The 23,678-nt window shown below is 39.1% G+C and overlaps 2 long non-coding RNA genes across 2 annotated transcripts; both read left to right on the top strand.

Moving 5' to 3' along the window:
• Positions 1–13,276: 13,276 nt before the first annotated feature.
• On the top strand, positions 13,277–16,418 carry LOC110903674. Its single transcript, XR_002572097.2, has 3 exons — positions 13,277–14,322; positions 15,325–15,413; positions 16,361–16,418. It is a non-coding gene; the product is annotated as an uncharacterized LOC110903674 (long non-coding RNA).
• Positions 16,419–19,001: 2,583 nt separating this feature from the next.
• On the top strand, positions 19,002–22,785 carry LOC110905876. Its single transcript, XR_002573499.2, has 3 exons — positions 19,002–20,681; positions 21,688–21,776; positions 22,724–22,785. It is a non-coding gene; the product is annotated as an uncharacterized LOC110905876 (long non-coding RNA).
• The last annotated feature ends 893 nt before the right edge of the window (positions 22,786–23,678 follow it).

Here is a 23,678-nt window from a genome sequence, read left to right as displayed (position 1 = left end):
CATAAGACAATTGGAAAGTTGTCTAACCCACTTCATGCCATTCTGGCAGAAGAGAATGCCACCCAGGCGTGACAGAAACACCAGTATGTTGCCAAGGATAGGAGACAAGCTGCAAAAACGCAACTCACAGGCAATTGCACAACAGGAAGTCTCCACTTTTAGCACAACAATGGCACTATTGGAAATAATCCCTAGCTGACCGCACCTATAAGCAGTTCCTAAACTGCAAGCCTCTGAACTTCGACGAAACAGAAAGCGCCATTGCATTTGTTCGTTGGCCCGAACAGATTGACTCCATTCTAAGAAAGACAAACTGTTCGCCCCAAATGGAGTGATACCTTTACCTCAAGGTCATTACTAGACGGCACACTCTCATGGTGGGATCATCATGTTCAGGCCCTTAGCACGGATGCTACTTATGCACTGAGCTGGGACGAGCTCAAGGAAATGATTGAGAAGAAATGTTGTCTAGGACTGGAATTCAGAAGCTTAAGGTGGAGTTCTGGAATTTGAAAATGGAGAGACCCGAGATTCCTTAACATGTCTAGAAATCGCACGATTTGCCTAGGGTCGTCCCCTACTAAGTCATTATTGTTGTATGATACAGTTATGTACATATAAGCTTTACATTGTGGTCTCGATTTGTGGTAATGCAATCGCAGTATTCTCATCACTTGTGATGTTTGATCTATGGTTTATGTTCTATGACATGAGATGTTATGTGGCTGATTTATTGATAGCATGAGCTGTTTTGTGCCGATATTGTTGAATACATACGTACATTTTACCTGCTACGACCTAACCTATGTGAAACATCTTTTAGAAGATGCCACCAAGACGCGAAATGCGCATACCCACCAACGAGGCGGAACTTCAGGAAATCATTGCTGCAGTCATCGCACAATACGAGGCCCATCACTCCGAGCGCAACGGAGGTACCTCGGAAAATAACGGTTGTCCCTACTGGCACTTCCTCAACTACAAGCCTCCGAAGTTCGACGGCACTGGAGGTGCCATAGCTTTTGTGAAATGGATTGAAAGTATGGATTCCATCTTCCGAATGAGTGGTTGTACGCCAGAACAACAAGTCCTATACGTTTCTGGGTTGTTTCAAGATGGAGCTCGACTATGGTGGTACCTTCAGGTTCAAATGAAGGGCGAAACCGCAGCATATGCATTATCATGGGATGAATTGAAGGGAATGATGCATGAGAAGTATTGCTCTCAAGAGGAAACCCAGAAGTTGGAAGGGGAATTCCAGAGCCTGATAATGGAAGGTCCAAAAATGTTGGGATACATGCAAAGACTTCATGACTTGGCACGAGTTATTCCCCACTTAGCGGAACCAGAAATGAGGAAATTGGGACAGTTCATTTGGGAACTGGCACCACAAGTCATGAGCTTAATGGCAGCATCTACGCCACCAACAACTATTGCTGCAAGCAAGATGGGTTTGGCACTCATTACGGAAGCCATTAGACTAGAAAAACTTGCAAACCCTGATAGGGAGACTCAGGTAGAGTCATCTGGAAAGAACAAAAGGAAGCTTACCGAAGATACCCGAACAAATAATGATGAACAAAGATCTATTCGAGGTTGTTTTGACTGCGGAGACAAAGGGCATTTCAAGAAAGATTGCCCTAACAACAGACATGCCAATGATAAGATTTGCTTAGAAACTAAAGCAAGACGTGCTGGGTGCAAGTATCACCATGAATGTGGATGTCGGAAGCCTAGGTGCGGGAGGAAAAGGCACAACAAGGATGGTTGTGGGATGAAGAGTCCCAAACAAGGAGAAAACCGTAACAACGCTCAAGGTGGAAGCAAGAAAGGAAATGGCCGAGTGATAGGATGCTTCCATTGTGGGGACATTGGACATCTTAAGAGAGAATGCCCGGAGTTGAAACAAGACCGTGAGAGAACACCCAGCATCGGAGTTTGTGAAGCATGCCAGGATCCAGGCATGATTACTGGTACGTTCTTTAACAACCAAAACTTTCGCATCTATCTTGTTTGATACTGGTGCCGATTATAGCTTCGTATCATTAGAATTTAAGAATATGCTTGAGTTAGCCGCTAGTAAGTTAGATATTCCGTACTCAATCGAATTGGCTAATGGAAAGTTGGTAGAAACCAATGAGGTTGTCAGAGGTTGTGTAACCGAATTGGGAGAGCATGAGTTTGCTTTGGATCTACTACTAGTCCAGTTGGGATGCTTCGACGTGGTGGTAGGAATGGATTGGTTATCAGGCAACAAGGCAGAAATAGTTTGTCACGAAAAGGTTGTTCGTATCCCAACCGAAGATGGTGAAACAATTGTGGTTCACGAAGAGAAGCGTGATATGCCGTTAAGGATTATCAGCTGCCTCAAAGCGCGAAAGAGTTTGCAGAAGGGATGTGCTGCCTTTCTGGCACACATTGTAGATAAGAAGGTTGCAGAACCGAGAATCGAAGACATCCGTGTCGTGAAGGAATATCCAGAAGTCTTCCCAGAGGACTTGCCTGGATTGCCGCCTCAAAGGCAAGTGGAGTTTCGCATCGACTTAGTTCCAGGCGCCGCGCCTGTGGCTAAGGCACCCTACAGACTTGCTCCGTCTGAGATGCAAGAGCTGTCGACACAACTTCAAGAGTTGTTAGACAAGGGTTTTATCCGACCAAGCTTCTCGCCTTGGGGAGCTCCAGTTTTGTTTATGAAGAAGAAGGACGGTAGTTTCCGTATGTGCATTGACTACAGAGAATTGAACAAGCTGACGATCAAGAATAGGTATCCTTTGCCAAGAATCAATGACCTATTCGACCAGCTTCAAGGTTCAAGCTTCTATTCAAAGATCGATCTTCGATCTGGATACCATCAACTACGGATACAGGAAGAGAGTATTCCGAAGACAGCCTTCAGAACTCGATATGGACACTACGAGTTCCTCGTTATGCCGTTTGGGTTGACAAACGCACCTGCTGTGTTCATGGACTTGATGAACCGAGTTTGTAAGCCATACCTGGATAAGTTCGTGATTGTATTCATCGACGACATCTTGATTTATTCAAAGACGAAGGCTGAGCACGAGCAACATCTTAGAGCTATTCTAGAGTTGCTGAAGAAGGAACAGTTGTACGCCAAGTTCTCTAAGTGTGAGTTTTGGCTAAGAGAAGTGCAATTCCTTGGGCACGTGGTGAATGGAGATGGAATCCATGTGGATCCCACTAAGATTGAGGCGATCAAAGATTGGGAAACGCCAAAAACGCCAACCGAGATTCGGCAATTCTTGGGTTTGGCAGGCTATTATCGAAGGTTCATCAAGAACTTTTCTAAGATCGCTCAACCGTTAACGCTCCTCACGCAAAAAGATAAGAAGTTTGATTGGGGAATCAAACAGGATGAGGCGTTTCAGACATTGAAGGATAAGCTTTGTAACGCGCCAATCTTAGCTCTACCGGAAGGTACCGACGATTTTGTGGTATACTGCGACGCATCGCGTCAAGGATTGGGTTGTGTGTTGATGCAACGTCAAAAGGTTATCGCCTACGCATCACGCCGACTGAAGGTGCACGAAAAGAACTATACCACTCATGATCTGGAGCTAGGCGCAGTGGTTTTTGCTTTGAAGATCTGGAGACACTACCTTTACGGTACGAAGTGTACAATCTTCACAGATCACAACAGCCTCCAGCATATATTCAACCAAGAAGGAGTTGAATATGAGGCAAAGGCGATGGGTCGAGTTGTTGAACGATTACGACTGCGAGATCAAGTATCATCCAGGGAAGGCGAATGTGGTCGCTGATGCCCTAAGTCGTAAAGAGAGAATCAATCCCATAAGGGTTAGGGCTATGGAAATGATAATTCAAACCGGCCTTTCCGCGCGTGTTCGTGCAGCACAGAAGGAAGCTCTCAAGGAGGGAAACCTTGAGAAAGAATATCTCCGTGGGATGGAGAAGATATTGGTGCCAAACAAGGAAGGAACATTGTGTTTGGGAAAAGGATTTGGGTTCCTCTGTTTGGTGGTTTAAGAGAGGTTATCTTTGAAGAAGCTCACAAGTCACGGTACTCTATCCACCCTGGAGCGGATAAGATGTACCAGGATCTTAAAGATTACTACTGGTGGCCTAGGATGAAAGGCGATGTTGCTATTTACGTGAGCAAATGTCTAACTTGCGCCAAAGTTAAGGCGGAATACCAGAAGCCTTCAGGACTTCTGCAGCAACCAAAAATTCCCCAGTGGAAGTGGGAAGAAATCTCCATGGATTTTATTACGAAGTTGCCAAGGACGCCAAGAGGCCATGACACTATCTGGGTGATAGTGGATCGCTTAACGAAGTCAGCACACTTCTTACCTATCCGCGAGAAGGATCATACAAGCAAATTGGCTGAAATCTACATGAGAGAGATTGTTACACGCCATGGAGTACCTCTCTCGATTATTTCTGATAGAGACGGGAGGTTCGTATCGAGGATATGGCAATCCTTCCAGGAAGCTTTTGGCTCAAAGCTGAATATGAGCACAGCTTTTCACCCGCAGACCGACGGTCAAAGCGAGCGGACGATTCAGACATTGGAGGACATGCTGAGAGCATGTGTGATGGATTTAGGCGGTAGCTGGGATAAGCATTTACCCCTGGTTGAGTTTTCATACAACAACAGCTACCACACCAGTATTGGTGCCGCGCCATTCAAAGCGTTATATGGGCGCAAGTGCAGGTCGCCGCTTTATTGGTCTGACGCAGGCGATAGACAATTAGTAGGTCCCGATGTAGTTCAGGAAACTACAGATAAGATTGCGCAAATCCGAGATCGCATTAGCGCGGCTCGTGACCGTCAGAAGACCTACGCAGATCTGAAAAGGAAACCTCAGGAGTTTGAGGTTGGGGATATGGTTTTGTTGAAGGTATCACCCTGGAAGGGTGTGGCACGCTTTGGGAAGCGTGGGAAGTTGAATCCGCGCTACATTGGTCCTTTCAAGGTTTTGGAAAGAATTGGGACCGTAGCATACAAGTTGGATCTACCTGCCGAACTGAATAATGTTCACGATACATTTCATGTATCCAATCTGAAGAGAAGTCCAACTCAAGTTAACGTTGCCATTCCTACCGACGAAATTCATATTGATGACACGCTCCACTTCGTTGAAGAACCTGTCGAGGTCACGGATTGGAAAGTTAACAAGACCCGCCGGAGCAGTGTCAAGCTCGTCAAAGTTCGCTGGAATGCTAGACATGGTCCTGAGTTCACCTGGGAGCGTGAAGACCAAATGAAAGAGAAATACCCCCACTTATTTCCTGAGAACCCTGCTTCTACGAGCAGAATTTAAAATTTCGGGACGAAATTTATTTAACGGGGGGAGAATGTGACAACCCTCATTAAACCAGGTATCCGTACGACTTAATTAATTATTGATTGTTGCCGAATTACTGTGCTTAACTGAGATTTCTGATAGACTGCTACTTGATTGTTGATATTTGTACATATCTGCATCATACTTTGATTTTTCCGTCACTACATTATTTATTTACTGAACTCTAGTGACAAACATGATGCACAAAAGCACAGTAGCATTTGAACGGATAACCTGTTGAACATGCTGATATAGCCAGCATCAGGCAAACACTGCCTCTAAAGGCCTGTATGAGCCAGAATTATTTTACTACACCCATAGTGTGTGTAGGGATACAAGGGTTGTATATTTGCGTCTCTAGGAATAAGATATAGAGATTGGATGTGCCTAAAACGTACTTTAAGCACGAAACACAGCACTTTTATCAACATACTAGCTTCTAGCTAATTAATAAAGTGCCAAAATATGAGGAAATATTCCTGACACTTTGCAGAATAAATTGTGCCGCTAAAATATTATTTACAACGCTTAAAGGATTACTTAAGCGCTTTAACGGATTACTATCCAACCGAACAACCGGACTATACCCGGAACATAAAAATATTGCCAAAAATATTATTGGTATTTTTCTGAGCCAGTTAGGGTCCCTGATTACCCTAACACCCGCCTTATAACGCGTTAAACAACTAACGGAGTTAACACTTAAAGTTAACCCACTTAACTAAACTGAACTCTAACTGAACAATCGAGATCGAACCGGATGGCATTTCTCTCTAATGGAATCGGTCACTATGATGTGACATAAAGAGTACAACTTTTTATTATTTAATTAGATTACGTGGATATCTAGACGACCTAGCGACCGATGGACGATAATCTTGATTTTTCCTATAAATACTACACACACTCACACACACAAGAACACACACATTTCACCATCTCTCTCTCTCTCCCTCTTGCTTCCTCTCGGCCGAGAATCCCCACCCACACACACCCATTGTCGGCTTTCGATCTCTCCATTCCAAGCATATACTAGTGTCGGGGATCACGTACGAGGAAGCTTGAAGCAAACGGAAGTTGAAGGACCTCGCTCATTTGCTTTTATCCACGCCATTTTCGCCAAAGATCTTCCCTAGCCCCGAGCTAGAGGTATAATGTTTAAAACTTGTTCTTGAACGTATCTAAAGTGGTTAAAAGGATTTTTAACGGTTAAAAGTCGGTAACCCATCTTTTGAATCTAAAAAGTCTACAAAAACTCGAATATTGTTGGTTAAAAGCATATAACGCGTGTAAAAGTCGTAGTATTCAAGTATGTTGGTTATTGAGGCCCGATCTACGATGTGGTGGCTCTCATCATCGTTTAACCCGACTTTGTTAAGATCATGTATCTTAACATAAGCTTCTTTCTAACGGTACAAGGGTTAAAAGGTGAAACTCCACCACACGGGAAACATGAACTTGTGTAAAAGTATTTTGACATGTAAAATAGTGTTTAAAACGAGCCGATCTACGTATGAACAAGTGGTATATTCGTAGAACCAAGTGTCAAGAAAATCATGTTTTATAGAAGCTGGATAATATACTAATAAATATGATTTTTACAAACTACAAGTGTATAAATACTTGTGAAACGAAAGATCCGACAAAATAACAATTTTTATAAAAATTGTCGGGAAGTTGTAAAGAGTGATTTGTTCCAAAAACGGGGTTTTTGCAAGACTAAACTATTTTACACATAGATCCACTAAAAATAACGAGATCTACACAATAGTTTTAGAAAAATTACAAGTTCATGTAATAATGCGATTTTACATACTAGTCTACAAGTTTGTAGTGTTGAAACTTGTTTATGGGTTGAAAATTGATTGGTTAATTTAAAAGAAATTGTTGAAGTGTTTTTGTAAAAGAAAATGATACGCTTGAAAGCGTGGCCACCTCCAGTAGGGGAAACTCTGGCGAAATTTTTCTAGGATCTAACACTTAGAATTTTTACAAGTGTTAGAGTTATTTTTGAAATGTTTACAAAATATATCTCGCCATGACTTATTTACAAATATTCGGAGGTAGGGTTTTCACAAAACTAAACGTGATAAATATATGTTCGGTAAATATATTTCGTCACCACACTGTTTATGATTATTTTGTGAAAATGTATAAATATTATTTTAGAGTAAAAATAATATTTACTAACTTTGTCGAACTCAAAATAATACCAACGCTTATACGACAAACATATAAGTTACAACGGTAAGTACTATTACCACTTAAACGCCAAAACGTAACTTACGCACTATGCGAGAATATTCATAAACGCATATGTTGTCAACGTATTATTTTGGAAAGTATTATGTAAAGAGAAAATATATTATTTTTGAGAAAAATAATTATATTTTGGAATGAGAAATAAAATATATTAAGTGAGACTTAATGTTATAAGCGCACATGTATTAATTCCCCCATCCTTGGGAAGGAAAGTAAATTACCAAGTATATACACGGAACGGTTGTCTAACTGTTTCCCGAAAATATAAACTATAAAGCTAAGGCACGGCCATCCGTCTAATAGAATTAACACATGTAGGTCGTTGCACAGCTTTCGGACGTTTGGATTACTTGGTATTGAGACGCACTCACTGTGAGTTCATGTCCCCCTTTTCTCTAACTGTTTTCAGTTTACTTAACTGCGGGGGTGAAATACATGTTACTATGATTTACGAGTACTTTACAACGGTATGTTTAACGTAAGGAGGTGTTATACGATCATGTGAGTGGATAGGAACAACATGGGGCCATTAGTCCTCATGGAGGGACCGAGGGACAGGAGCGGTAGATCTATCTGGGTGTAGCGAGCCCAGCCCCCGGCCAAACTAGAAACGGACCGTGGGGTGACTTTGTCCACATACTTTGCCGTGGCGAAATCTGCTAGGTTTGAGTCTCCCTATTTGCACTACACATATGTCAGTGGCCTTGCAAACCATTGATGATCACAAGTCCTCTTACACTGCTACATACCACAACTATTTTTATACTCACAAATGTTTTACATACTCACCTACACGTGAACTCGCTCAACATTATTGTTGATTTTTCAACTCACATGTATTTCAGGAAATTAAACGGATCTGGCACGGTATGGAACGTTTTCCGCTGCACTGGTCATGAAGTCATCAGGGTTTAGGGTTGTGTCTCTTACCTGGACAAGACACAATCCCTAAATCACGTTTATGTTTTGTTATAAGTTGTAATGTTACTGAACAAGGTTATGGTTGCATGTTAAAAACAATGGTATTGTATGATGTTTTCAAAAACTTAATGGATGACTTGCATGGTTTTTAAATTCATATAGCTTTGTTATGATTAAGCTATGGTATTAAGAAGTCACACAAATTAACCACGCTTCCGCAAAGCCAGGGTGTGACAGCTTGAGTTCGAATCCCACAGACGACAGGAATAAAAAGAAATTTGCCATTCCAAAAAAAAAACAGATGTTGACCAAAATTCAAATAGTTGTTGACCAAAAGTGAAACAGATGTTTAACCAGATCCACTATCTTCTTATATTCTAGCACTGTTTTCCTCTTCAAAACACTGTTCAACCTAACATGGGTTTCCATCAACTGTTGACCAAAAATCAAACAGATGTTAAAACCACTGTTTGAGTTATTCAAACGTCTGTTGAATACTAAATGAGATGTTGACCAAAAGTCAATCAGATGTTCACCAAAAGTCAAGCAGATGTTCACCAAAAGTCAAACGAAGTGACCCATACATGATTTCTTATACATATTTAACATGTCTCATTTGATCAATTTCAGTTTTAGTTTGGAAATTGTGGACACCAGTCCCAGCAAAAGGCGATATGTTTCTTGAAATGATTATCAAAGAATAGAACTTGATGTTTTTATTCCTTTAATGGCATAATTAACAAGCTTATCATTGTCAAAGAATAGCGCTTATAACTTTGAACATGATTTTCTATTAGTTTGTACTACATTTTTCATTAAGGAATCGTTTCGAGCGAGTAACCGAGTATACTGTCTTTAGCTTACATCTCCGCATTGTTTCCGTTAGACATGGACCCAATAATTTACATCTACATATATAGTTTTAGAATCACAACTTCAAAACTAAACAAACAAGTCTACCATCAGTTTCTAAAAGCAAAGAACTACAACCCAAAAACTTGGTTCCATGTATCCTTCTGCATTTGCCTTCTTCAATCCCATGAACATTCATCCGAACATAAAAAGCTTTTTACCTTTCACAAAGTTAAGTGTAAATGCTTGACCTGGAGCCATGCCTTTATCCTTCACAAACTTTCTCATTCCTTGCAGATAATATCTTGGTTGACCTCGAGATGAACCTATAGCAGCTTGAACATTCCAAACATCACCTGCCACGTCCACAATCTTCAAACCCATCTTACGATTCAGTCCAAGATCTTCGGCCTGTTTTTTAAAAAGGCGTTGTAACAAACAACGAACAATTTAATAAACAAAGAATTAACACATCTTTAAAATCTGACTAAAGTATTATATATTAGTAAACTCATCATCACAAACTTACAAAATGACCATCCACACGGAAAGAAATAGGTACGATTTGATTATCTTCATTCACAACAACCATACCACCTTCATTGACATTAACGATGTCCTGTACAGCTTCAGTATCTGAACTCAAGACAATCTCTTCTATCACCTTTTCTTTAACAACAGCACAGACCTCCGGTGGAAGCACTAAATCGCTGGTAGCACAATTGAAAACCGTGATATGAAAAGTCTGAAGATCTATCATCTCAAAGACAATGAGATGATCAGTAGTTAATGACAACTCATTCTTTATCTCCTTCCATCCGGTAGTTATGTAAAGTTCATTGTTGATATCTTCCATCCGTACAGACCAGTTCTGGTTTCCAGATCCTTTAATAAGAACCGGATATGAAGGAATAGCGTTTACATCTTGTGATGAACAAAAGAACGATTAATACTCTACAATCAGAATAAAACACATTATATAATACATTAAGATACAACATCAAAAAAAGAATTTAAAACATCAAATAATTTATTTCTCCTTTCAAAATCACTCTTTTTAGATTTTTTACACATGTGTAAATTTTCTTTATTTACGAATTCACGTAAATTTAAACGTGTAAATTAAATTTCTAACATTGTATTCAAATAATAATGATAAGTGTAGAAAAAAATTTTGAATTTGAATTGTTTTTTACCAAGTTCTCGCGGTTTTTCCATTTGTTCTCACGGTTCTCACAATATTTAGCGTTCTCCTTTAAACCTTCCCATATATATATATATATATATATATATATATATATATATATATAGGGTAAGGTTCATGCGAGAACCACCTTTATTGCGAGAACCGCGAGAACCAATGTGAACACAAGCTAAAATAGCTAAAAAAACCTAAAAAAACCCTAAAAAAAACCTAACCCCCACCCCCCAAAAACCTAAACCCCCCACCCACCCCCCCCCCCAAAAAAAAAACCTAACCCCCCCCCCCCCAAAAAACCTAACCCTCCCCCCCCAAGCTAAATGCTAAAAACTAAAACCCTCAAAAAACCTAAAAAAAACCTAACCCCCACCCCCCACCCCCCAAAAACCTAAACCCCCCACCCCCCCCCCCCCAAAAAAACCTAACCCCCCCCCCCCCAAGCTAAATGCTAAAAACTAAAACCCTCAAAAAACCTAAAAAAAAACCTAACCCCCCCACCCCCACCCCCCCCCCCCCAAAAACCTAAACCCCCCTCCCCCACCACCCAAAAACCTAAACCCCCCCCCCCCCACCCCCCCCCCCCCAAGCTAAAATGCTAAAAACTAAACCCCCAAAAAACCTAAAAAATCTAAAAAAATCAAAAAAAATCTAAAATTTTTTTTTTATTTTTTTACTATTTTTTATGTTCAAATCGCTACTTTTTGTAGCCAAAAAAAAATTTTTTTTAAAAAAAAAAAAAAAAATTTTTTTTTAAAAAAAAAAAAATTTAAAAAAAAAAAATTTTTTTTTTTTGGATACTAAAAGTAGCGATTTTTATATAAAAAATAGTAAAAAAATAAAAAAAAAATTTTTGGGTGTTTTTTAGATTTTTTTAGCTATTACTGTTTGTGTTCACACTGGTTCTCGCGGTTCTCGCAATAAAGGGTGGTTCCTAACGGATCTTTGTCCTATATATATATATATATATATATATATATATATATATATATATATATATATTGCCTTTTTAACATATATATTTATATAATTTGTCCCAAGTCCATTTGTCTGACAATTTGTCTATTTTTTTATAAGGGATTATTTATATACTTATATATAAATATGTACTCCTTGTATTCTTGGTCTTTACACCCATGTATGGGTAAGTATATTTATTTTATACTTGGTTACTTTACAATGTATTTTGGTGTATTCTTGTATATGTATTTCTTGTGTGTATTTAGTGCAATATAAATCCCTACAACTACACTAAATACACAATACACATAAGCACATATTTGAATGGTGACCAAATATATATTTTGCCCTAAATATATATATATATATATATATATATATATATATATATATATATATATATATATATATATATATATATAGGGTCAGGATTTAGAGAGAACGGTGAAAAGTGTGAGAACGGTGAGAACGATTTTGGTGGTGACATGTGGCATTGATGTTAAATTACACTAAGGGGTAATATTGTCAAAAACCCACTCACATGAACTGCGTGTTCAAATAAAACGCCATAAAAACACCCAATTCAGAAAAACGCCAAACACTCAAAAGCTATTTTTTAAGCTATAATTTGCAACAGCTCAAAAAAACCATTTTTTTAACGCCATAAAACACTCAAAAGCTATATTTTCAGGGTCCAAAGTGTAACTTATAGTGTGAACAAGTGTGAACACAAGTATTTAAAACACTAAAAAACCATTTTTTGAGCCAGCTCCTAGTTAAAATGCCATAACAAAGCTATATTTTCAGGGTCCAAAGTGTAACTTATAGAGTGAACAAATGTAAACAAGTGTGAACACAAGTATTTAATTAGCTTCATCATACACGCAGCTTTGGGGGAATGTGATTGGAAATAAAAGAATTCATACTCCAATGAAGACACACATAGCTCCCAGTTAAAACGCCATAACAAAAAAAAAGCTATTTTTTTGAGCTATAATTACAACAGCTCAAAAAACCAATTTTTTTGAGCCATCCGCCTAAATTAATATTTTTTGAGCTCAGAACAATCATAATTTGTACTGTAAATGTGACAACCTGTAATTAACGGCCTTTAATTACGTGATTAACATGTGATTAAAGCGATAATAAATAGTGTTTAAGATGTAGATTAACTTAATTAGGCCCTTGGAGCGTCTAGGAGCGCCTAGTCGACATTCGCACGTATGGTGATTTTGGGAAATTCTGCTGAACGATAAGCGATAACTGACTAATACCGCACAAAATACTGACAACGCCGACAAGTACAAAGTTTTTACGTATAACTTATACATGTGAATGTGATTTTTGTGGAAATAACACGCTTTCAAACGCCACAAAATGTAAACGCGAACGAAAAATACAATAGTAAGAATGCACCGACAACGAAACGGAGACCCCAGACATGCGTATTACCTACAACACCAAAGTTTTGTGATTATTTAGCTTTGTTTTCAAATTTTATTATCCGTAGTTGAAAACGGGTTAGAAACGACGGATGAAGTGTTATACGCGACTTAATGCGACTGAAAAACATATGCGTTTAATAACAACGTACGACATAATTTCACGAACTTTCGACTCTAAAACTTTATTATCCGACAATTTACGACGATCGAGTTCAGAACTAGGTTTCGTGAACCTATCAAGCCATGCGAGACGGGCTTGTGGGCCTGGGCCCAAGCCCACTTAAAAATCTTGTATACATACCCTACAAAAAAAAATCAAAACCCTAATGCCATTTGATTTCTTTTCAGCCGACACACACACTTTACCTTTCTCTCCCAAATAATTTTCCTTTCATCTTCATCATATCCTCTCTAACACAAAACCCTAGCTCCCATCAAGTTGTTCTCATAATTTGCAAACCATCTGCACTTGTGAAGAGAGAGGAGGGCGTAGAGAGAGATCCGAGATGGAGTGCCACATGGTCGACCATCACAACCGACATCTCCACAACGACAGCAGCCGGTGGTGGTGACGCGGCTACGCCGCTACTCACGGTGGAGGTGGCGATGGATTTTTGACAGCAGTTTAGCGGATGACACCCCCCCTCGACCTGCTACCACCTCTACTCCCCTGCTACACCGTCAGGTGACGGAAATGGCAGCGCCGCCTCGGGTGGTGCCGGCTGAAGGTTCGAGCAGAGAGAGAGAGAGACAGGAGGAGAGAGAGAGTGTGAGAGAGATGAGGTGGAGCGGCGCCGCCGCTGATGGTGGCGACAGAGGAGGAGAACGGCGGTTCGGTTGTGGCTTCGGGTGGTTGGAGACGGCGACACCTCAGCTCCGACAGCCGTGACTCCGGGGTAAGAACATCTGTTTTTTTTTTCTCTTTGGTTTCTGAACAGTAAACTAGTTCCGCTCCTAATTCTCTTTATTTTCCGATGAATAACGATGATTATGGTGGCTGATGGTGGCCGCGAGCGGCGCGGGTGACACCGGCGGCGGTAGAAGAGGTGGTTATGTGCTATCAGTTTTAAGTTTGGTAGTTTGGTGTGAGTTAGTTCATCTTGACTCTCAATTCGAGCTTCGGGTCGGTGTGTGCGAGATCTGGTTCAACCCGGTTCAGATCCGGGTCAACAGTGGACAAGAATGGTCAACGGCAGTGCGGTTTTGGGTCTCGGTTCAGAATGGGTGTTAGAAGCAACTGGCCAGTCACAGGTTCGAGTTTGGGTTCGGGTCAAACGTGGTCAACTACGGTCAAAGTCAGTCAACGTTGGTCAACAGGTCAACAGACGGTCAAACTCAGTCGATGCAAGACCCGGTAAAGTTTAACAACACGTGGAACTTTCATATATATACGTTAATATAGATTTTAGTTAGTTACGCGAACCGAGCTTGACCCGATTAGTTCCCGCTTACACATTAGCGACTTATTATATTCTTGGCGAAAATTATATCTATATAGTGTTTATATTATTGGAAAATTGTTGTGTTTTAATCAAAATATCGACATTTTGGATGTCGAGGTTATCCTAAAAACAAAGGAAACTTTGTCCGTTTTCCGTAAAAATCCGAAAATACAAAACATAATTCTATTGTTTAAACGACACTTTTTGAAATCCGAGTTTTCTTATAGAATAAATAAAAATTCGTAGTTATTTTTACGACGTTATAAGTAACGAAAAACCGATATTTAGTTGAAATAAATATAATTATTTCTATTTATTTCAAACGCATAAAACTCGAAAACCTTTTTACGAGATAAATATCATTCGTAATCATTTTCAAATAACAAAGACGCGGAATTTCCTTTCTAAAACTATTATAATTAGATATGTTATTTCGAACATCTATAATCCGAGCGTATTTATAAAATAAGTATAATAGTTTATATTTATTTTAAATATCGTGAATTTGAATATTTATTTCACACGCCAAGTTTTTGAGTATATATTTATTTATTACCGTCCTACGAAAACTACAACGGTATATTACCGTATCATATACGATATTTCGAATACATTCCATTTCATTTACGCTTTCTATTCGCGACGACTAACACGGCTTCGTACACACACACATATATATATATATATGATTATATACATACATGTACATATTTTCTAAAACACTCGAGAACTAATTTGTTTTCGAAAATTACTTTTATCTTGATTATCAATGGGATCAAATAACCATTGTTCGGTTACTCCAAAACAAAGTATCAACACCTTCGTAGAGTCGTTTTATTTACGACTCGGTAGAGCTCGGACACGTAGTTTAGCTACGTTGTTTCATTTAGACACTCATAAGTATTCTTTCGTAGGAATGTCATAGTTGCACGCTAGCTAAATACATGTTCTTGGAACGACACTACGGAATCACGCTAGGCTAGCATTGCACAGGAAGGTCAAGGTGAGTTCATAACCCCCACTTTTTACTGTTTTACATTTTTATAAAATGTTTTCGGGGGTGGAAAGACATGCAAGTTTTGCAAAATCACACAAGGTTTCGATAAATGAATATTGCATATTTATAAACCATTTTGCGACATGATTTTAACAAACTCAAATGGTTTACAAAAAGATTATGCTAAACATACCGGTTTATAAAAACATTAGTGTTTTTCGAAACATGCATGAGTTTTAATAACACGAATGGCGTGGGCAAAGGCCCAAGGACATGGGCAGAGGCCCAAGGACATGAATAACTCTCACATTATACGTTAACTAGGGTATGGTTAAGCTAGGGAATGAACTGTTAGATCAGGTGAGCGAATAGTAATCTCTCTTAAGTGCCATTAATCTTGTATAAGACCGAGGGCGAAAGTGGTAGATCTATCGGGTGTAGCGAGCCCCACTCTTGGGTCCTTGTGTGGCCCATGTAGTGCTTTTGTTGTTCTAACCGGTTGGACCGGGGAAAATCCGCTAGGGTTGAGTGCTTCCTATGTCGCCACACATATTAATGTCCTTGCAAAACATTAATGATCTGTTCATAGACGCTTACATACCAGTTTTAATACTCAGATTTTCAAATGTTTTTAAGATTCATTTGAAGTAAACTCACAAATACATGGATTTACAAACTTTGGTAACGTTTTTCAAACTATACCTAAGTAAGAGGACACGCTGATCCTGCTTACAAAGGTTCGTTTGGGCTCGGCCCATTCTCTCTCGTGCAATGCACAAAGACTCTCGTGGGCTAGACTCACAGTTTTCATATATCATGCCAAGAAAATGATTTTACTATATTTTCTCAGCAACTTTAAAACCGGTTATCAAAAAGATTTATTTTAAATCTTTTCAAAACAAACTATGAACTCGCTCAACTTTATGTTGACTTTTTCGCATGTTCTTTCTCAGGTTGCATTTTCAAAACTATGGAACGGTTGGAATAGGAGAACCCATGGGAATTCAAGTACTTAGCGGCGTTCATTTTCTAGAAGTCTTAGCTAATTGCTTCCGCTGTGCAATGAAGATACCGGTCCAGTCACGCCATGCTCTGATAATTTCGGGGTGTGACAGATTGGTATCAGAGCTATAGGTTTCAGCGAATTAGGTTTCTGTAGAGATACCTAGGCTTTAACCTCACTTTTCTCTGGGGACTTAGATTATTAAGACTTGAGCACATACAGAACGCCTAAGACTCGAATATGGGTTCCAACCGTTTCCAAGAACAGTGAGTCAACTGTTTTGATTTTAAACATACACTAGTGTTGAGTTGATACACGATACACGAAGCGATTACACACGAAAATCAAAACTTTGAGAGTTTTGATAACACGCATATAGGACCTTTGGAAAACTCTTGATGAGAAACTTATGTCGAAACTCATTAAAGGTCCTCACTTAGAAACCGTGACTAACAACTCGGGCAAACACCATTATTGCTATTTTAAATACCCGAGCAGATAACCTACGTGGAAGGAAACGCTATTGCACAACTATACGTGAAACTTAAACTAAATGTCAACGGACGTTGAAATACATCACACGCAACTTTCGAGGCAAGGCCTTTGGAAAACATGATTGAGCATGCCAATAACGATGCTAACCCCGTCAGCGGGAGAACTACTGGTCGAAAGCGGCAAATTTGCAAGTGACCCTGCTAATGACACGAATCACGCTGAGGTACGCTTAAACAAGACTTCATAACGATCGATGCTTAGTCTGAAGAGACTTACAATGGTTGGCGCTGCAAAAGAAGTTACACATCTTCGCATTCCCCCTATTTCATCTATAGCAAATACGCTATGTTCGACATTCCATGGTAATGTCACCTAACAACTAGTCCTCACACGAACTTCCAGGTAAAGTCCTTAAATTTCTTTTGTTGAAATTTCAACTTCTTGCATATAGTGAGTAGATTTTTGCATTTCTACTCCGCCTAATGGTCATTGCATCACCAAGAATTTATTTCATGATAGCGAATACTCATTGCTTATTTCTTGACAAATTCGTACGCTACACATGCTTTGTTTGTTACGCATGTGGTTTCACTTAAAATTGTTGTTTTATCAAAGCTCAAATATCATTTCGCTATACTTGATCTTTGCATTGTAATCTAGACGACCCGCCTTATTGCAAAGTGTTGACTTTTTGATATCGAGTCAACGAACTAGTTGAAACTCTTTTATTTTGAATACATTACATGGTTTGTTCATTGTAGCCATGTCGAAATCTCTCTTTAACACATGCATTCATCGTTGGAATGTGACTAAACCAAGTTCAATTGTTGAACTTGCTCGTAATATATATTTGATTTAAGATTCCATATGATGGATTGAGGCCATCATATTCGAAATAATCCCGACAAGCACTTCATTTGCTTTGAACCATAACATGCTTGTTTGGTCTTCGACTTCATTGTATCGTTTCTTTGATCACGATCACCTTGTGGTGACGTTTTTCACAAGTCTGAAGCTTGCGCTAATCTCGTTGCTCACATTATGTACGGATTTAATTATTTATTTATTTGTTATTGATATTAAATCCGCATTGTTGGTTTATGATATTAAAGTAGTCTTAACACAATCGTGTGTTAAGATAATGGTACACAAATTTATTTCATTTTCCAGTGTACTTCTTAACGGTTCCTTCAGCATCGATCGAACATTTTGTGATATTTAATGCTCTTCCATCTCCGCTCAAAAACATTATTTATTTGTTTCATTTTTAATCGCAAATCCTATGAGATTTGTTTGAAACAGACATTCGGATTTACTTCGCTGAACTTTTCATCTGATTTCAAACACGGTGAACTTGTTCGGTCACCGCTATTATTGTATTATTCCAATCACTGTGACACCTTGTGGTGTTGGGATAAACTTGTAGCTTGTGCTAATCAAATCAGCTGTTTCATGCAAAACAACGTATGCTTTTGGTTTGACTACTCATTCAAACAGTCTTAATGCAACTATGTATTAAGACGATGATACACCAGGTTCGGTTGTATTTCATTTCGGTGTATCCTTGCAACTCAGCAATGTCAACACGTTGATTTTATCTTATTCAATTATTGGTTCAATAGTTGACAATTATTGGTTCAACATTTTTATGATTCTATTTATTTGAGTTTGTTGAATTCGAGTTTCATTTATACAACAACCAACACAAGATTCCGTTGGTAGTAAATTCTGTTGTTTCAAAAATTGATTTTGCAGTTTGTGAACGTTCATTTGGAATTCCATTGGTTGAATTTCCTCTTTTGTTGAACCCAGTAAACCTAGTCACATTGGTGATAGTATCACAACATCTCATTCACTTGACATCGATTTCTAGAACAAAATCAGTTAAACCATTGGGTTCTTATTGATGCAAAATGTCTTTATACCCACGTAATTTGAATAAGTCTTGATTCGATTACGCGGTCATTCACTTGGTATTATTCGGACTTACCTAGGAACGACACAACTCTAAGGAGATAACATAGACTAAATTTCGAGGACGAAATTTCTGTAACAGGGGGAGAATGTGACAACCTGTAATTAACGGCCTTTAATTACGTGATTAACATGTGATTAAAGCGATAATAAATAGTGTTTAAGATGTAGATTAACTTAATTAGGCCCTTGGAGCGTCTAGGAGCGCCTAGTCGACATTCGCACGTATGGTGATTTTGGGAAATTCTGCTGAACGATAAGCGATAACTGACTAATACCGCACAAAATACTGACAACGCCGACAAGTACAAAGTTTTTACGTATAACTTATACATGTGAATGTGATTTTTGTGGAAATAACACGCTTTCAAACGCCACAAAATGTAAACGCGAACGAAAAATACAATAGTAAGAATGCACCGACAACGAAACGGAGACCCCAGACATGCGTATTACCTACAACACCAAAGTTTTGTGATTATTTAGCTTTGTTTTCAAATTTTATTATCCGTAGTTGAAAACGGGTTAGAAACGACGGATGAAGTGTTATACGCGACTTAATGCGACTGAAAAACATATGCGTTTAATAACAACGTACGACATAATTTCACGAACTTTCGACTCTAAAACTTTATTATCCGACAATTTACGACGATCGAGTTCAGAACTAGGTTTCGTAAACCTATCAAGCCATGCGAGACGGGCTTGTGGGCCTGGGCCCAAGCCCACTTAAAAATCTTGTATACATACCCTACAAAAAAAAAATCAAAACCCTAATGCCATTTGATTTCTTTTCAGCCGACACACACACTTTACCTTTCTCTCCCAAATAATTTTCCTTTCATCTTCATCATATCCTCTCTAACACAAAACCCTAGCTCCCATCAAGTTGTTCTCATAATTTGCAAACCATCTGCACTTGTGAAGAGAGAAGAGGGCGTAGAGAGAGATCCGAGATGGAGTGCCACATGGTCGACCATCACAACCGACATCTCCACAACGACAGCAGCCGGTGGTGGTGACGCGGCTACGCCGCTACTCACGGTGGAGGTGGCGATGGATTTTGACAGCAGTTTAGCGGATGACACCCCCCCTCGACCTGCTACCACCTCTACTCCCCTGCTACACCGTCAGGTGACGGAAATGGCAGCGCCGCCTCGGGTGGTGCCGGCTGAAGGTTCGAGCAGAGAGAGAGAGACAGGAGGAGAGAGAGAGAGTGAGAGAGATGAGGTGGAGCGGCGCCGCCGCTGATGGCGGCGACAGAGGAGGAGAACGGCGGTTCGGTGGTGGCTTCGGGTGGTTGGAGACGGCGACACCTCAGCTCCGATAGCCGTGACTCCGGGGTAAGAACATCTGTTTTTTTTTCTCTTTGGTTTCTGAACAGTAAACTAGTTCCGCTCCTAATTCTCTTTATTTTCCGAAGAATAACGATGATTATGTTGGCTGATGGTGGCCGCGAGCGGCGCGGGTGACACCGGCGGCGGTAGAAGAGGTGGTTATGTGCTATCAGTTTTAAGTTTGGTAGTTTGGTGTGAGTTTTAGTTCATCTTGACTTTCAGTTCGAGCTTCGGGTCGGTGTGTGCAAGATCTGGTTCAACCTGGTTCAGATCCGGGTCAACAGTGGACAAGAATGGTCAACGGCAGTGCGGTTTTGGGTCTCGGTTCAGAATGGGTGTTAGAAGCAACTGGCCAGTCACAGGTTCGAGTTTGGGTTCGGGTCAAACGTGGTCAACTACGGTCAAAGTCAGTCAACGTTGGTCAACAGGTCAACAGACGGTCAAACTCAGTCGATGCAAGACCCGGTAAAGTTTAACAACACGTGGAACTTTCATATATATACGTTAATATAGATTTTAGTTAGTTACGCGAACCGAGCTCGACCCGATTAGTTCCCGCTTACACATTAGCGACTTATTATATTCTTGGCGAAAATTATATCTATATAGTGTTTATATTATTGGAAAATTGTTGTGTTTTAATCAAAATATCGACATTTTGGATGTCGAGGTTATCCTAAAAACAAAGGAAACTTTGTCCGTTTTCCGTAAAAATCCGAAAATACAAAACATAATTCTATTGTTTAAACGACACTTTTTGAAATCCGAGTTTTCTTATAGAATAAATAAAAATTCGTAGTTATTTTTACGACGTTATAAGTAACGAAAAACCGATATTTAGTTGAAATAAATATAATTATTTCTATTTATTTCAAACGCATAAAACTCGAAAACCTTTTTACGAGATAAATATCATTCGTAATCATTTTCAAATAACAAAGACGCGGAATTTCCTTTCTAAAACTATTATAATTAGATATGTTATTTCGAACATCTATAATCCGAGCGTATTTATAAAATAAGTATAATAGTTTATATTTATTTTAAATATCGTGAATTTGAATATTTATTTCACCCGCCAAGTTTTTGAGTATATATTTATTTATTACCGTCCTACGAAAACTACAACGGTATATTACCGTATCATATACGATATTTCGAATACATCCCATTTCATTTACGCTTTCTATTCGCGACGACTAACACGGCTTCGTACACACACACACACACATATATATATATATGATTATATACATACATGTACATATTTTCTAAAACACTCGAGAACTAATTTGTTTTCGAAAATTACTTTTATCTTGATTATCAATGGGATCAAATAACCATTGTTCGGTTACTCCAAAACAAAGTATCAACACCTTCGTAGAGTCGTTTTATTTACGACTCGGTAGAGCTCGGACACGTAGTTTAGCTACGTTGTTTCATTTAGACACTCATAAGTATTCTTTCGTAGGAATGTCATAGTTGCACGCTAGCTAAATACATGTTCTTGGAACGACACTACGGAATCACGCTAGGCTAGCATTGCACAGGAAGGTCAAGGTGAGTTCATAACCCCCACTTTTTACTGTTTTACATTTTTATAAAATGTTTTCGGGGGTGGAAAGACATGCAAGTTTTGCAAAATCACACAAGGTTTCGATAAATGAATATTGCATATTTATAAACCATTTTGCGACATGATTTTAACAAACTCAAATGGTTTACGAAAAGATTATGCTAAACATACCGGTTTATAAAAACATTAGTGTTTTTCAAAACATGCATGAGTTTTAATAACACGAATGGCGTGGGCAAAGGCCCAAGGACATGGGCAGAGGCCCAAGGACATGAATAACTCTCACATTATACGTTAACTAGGGTATGGTTAAGCTAGGGAATGAACTGTTAGATCAGGTGAGCGAATAGTAATCTCTCTTAAGTGCCATTAATCTTGTATAAGACCGAGGGCAAAAGTGGTAGATCTATCGGGTGTAGCGAGCCCCACTCTTGGGTCCTTGTGTGGCCCATGTAGTGCTTTTGTTGTTCTAACCGGTTGGACCGGGGGAAATCCGCTAGGGTTGAGTGCTTCCTATGTCGCCACACATATTAATGTCCTTGCAAAACATTAATGATCTGTTCATAGACGCTTACATACCAGTTTTAATACTCAGATTTTCAAATGTTTTTAAGATTCATTTGAAGTAAACTCACAAATACATGGATTTACAAACTTTGGTAACGTTTTTCAAACTATACCTAAGTAAGAGGACACGCTGATCCTGCTTACAAAGGTTCGTTTGGGCTCGGCCCATTCTCTCTCGTGCAATGCACAAAGACTCTCGTGGGCTAGACTCACAGTTTTCATATATCATGCCAAGAAAATGATTTTACTATATTTTCTCAGCAACTTTAAAACCGGTTATCATAAAGATTTATTTTAAATCTTTTCAAAACAAACTATGAACTCGCTCAACTTTATGTTGACTTTTTCGCATGTTCTTTCTCAGGTTGCATTTTCAAAACTATGGAATGGTTGGAATAGGAGAACCCATGGGAATTCAAGTACTTAGCGGCGTTCATTTTCTAGAAGTCTTAGCTAATTGCTTCCGCTGTGCAATGAAGATACCGGTCCAGTCACGCCATGCTCTGAGAATTTCGGGGTGCAATGAAGATACCGGTCCAGTCAAATTGAAATGATTTAAATAACGCTACGATATGTAATACCATACAAACACTTATATATAGGAAGTACCAGCGGCGTATCCACCATGCTTGTATCATATTACACACGCCTCGTTACTTAATCACTTACTCAAACCAAACCATCAAGATGAAATGTTTAACAACGGTAGAAATGTTCATGTATAGTCAAATGTCTATTCTCAAATGTAATTCATATCAACGGATACAACTGGTTTACATGGTTCAATGGTTACAGATGGTTCATAAAATCAAAGGGGTAAGACGGTTCACATAGTCAAATGGTTACAACGGTTCAAAATGTAGTGTAATGTGTTCATATGCTGGATGAGCATATGCAACAGATATGCAATGTGAAATAATGTACTACGTATGCACACAATGGGCGTACGTAGCATGAAATGTATTGTGGAGTACAACGGTTCAAAATGTAGGGTAATGTGTTCATATGCTGGATGAGCATATGCATCAGAAATGCAATGTGAAACAATGTACTACGTATGCACACAATGGGCGTACGTAGCATGAAATGTATTGTAGAGTACAACGGTTCAAAATGTAGTATACTGTGTTCATATGCTGGATGAGCATATGCAACAGAAATGCAATGTGAAACAATGTACTACGTATGCACACAATGGGCGTACGTAGCATAAATGTGATGTAAAGCAATGTACTAAGTACGCACACAATGGGCATACATAGCATAAACACAATGAAATCATGTACTATATATGTACTATCGAACATAGCAGTATATGA

The sequence above is a fragment of the Helianthus annuus genome, chromosome 16 (genome assembly GCF_002127325.2).
Source record: "Helianthus annuus cultivar XRQ/B chromosome 16, HanXRQr2.0-SUNRISE, whole genome shotgun sequence".
NCBI classification, from domain to species: Eukaryota; Viridiplantae; Streptophyta; class Magnoliopsida; order Asterales; family Asteraceae; genus Helianthus; species Helianthus annuus.
This window is presented reverse-complemented; position numbering and strand designations above follow the sequence as displayed.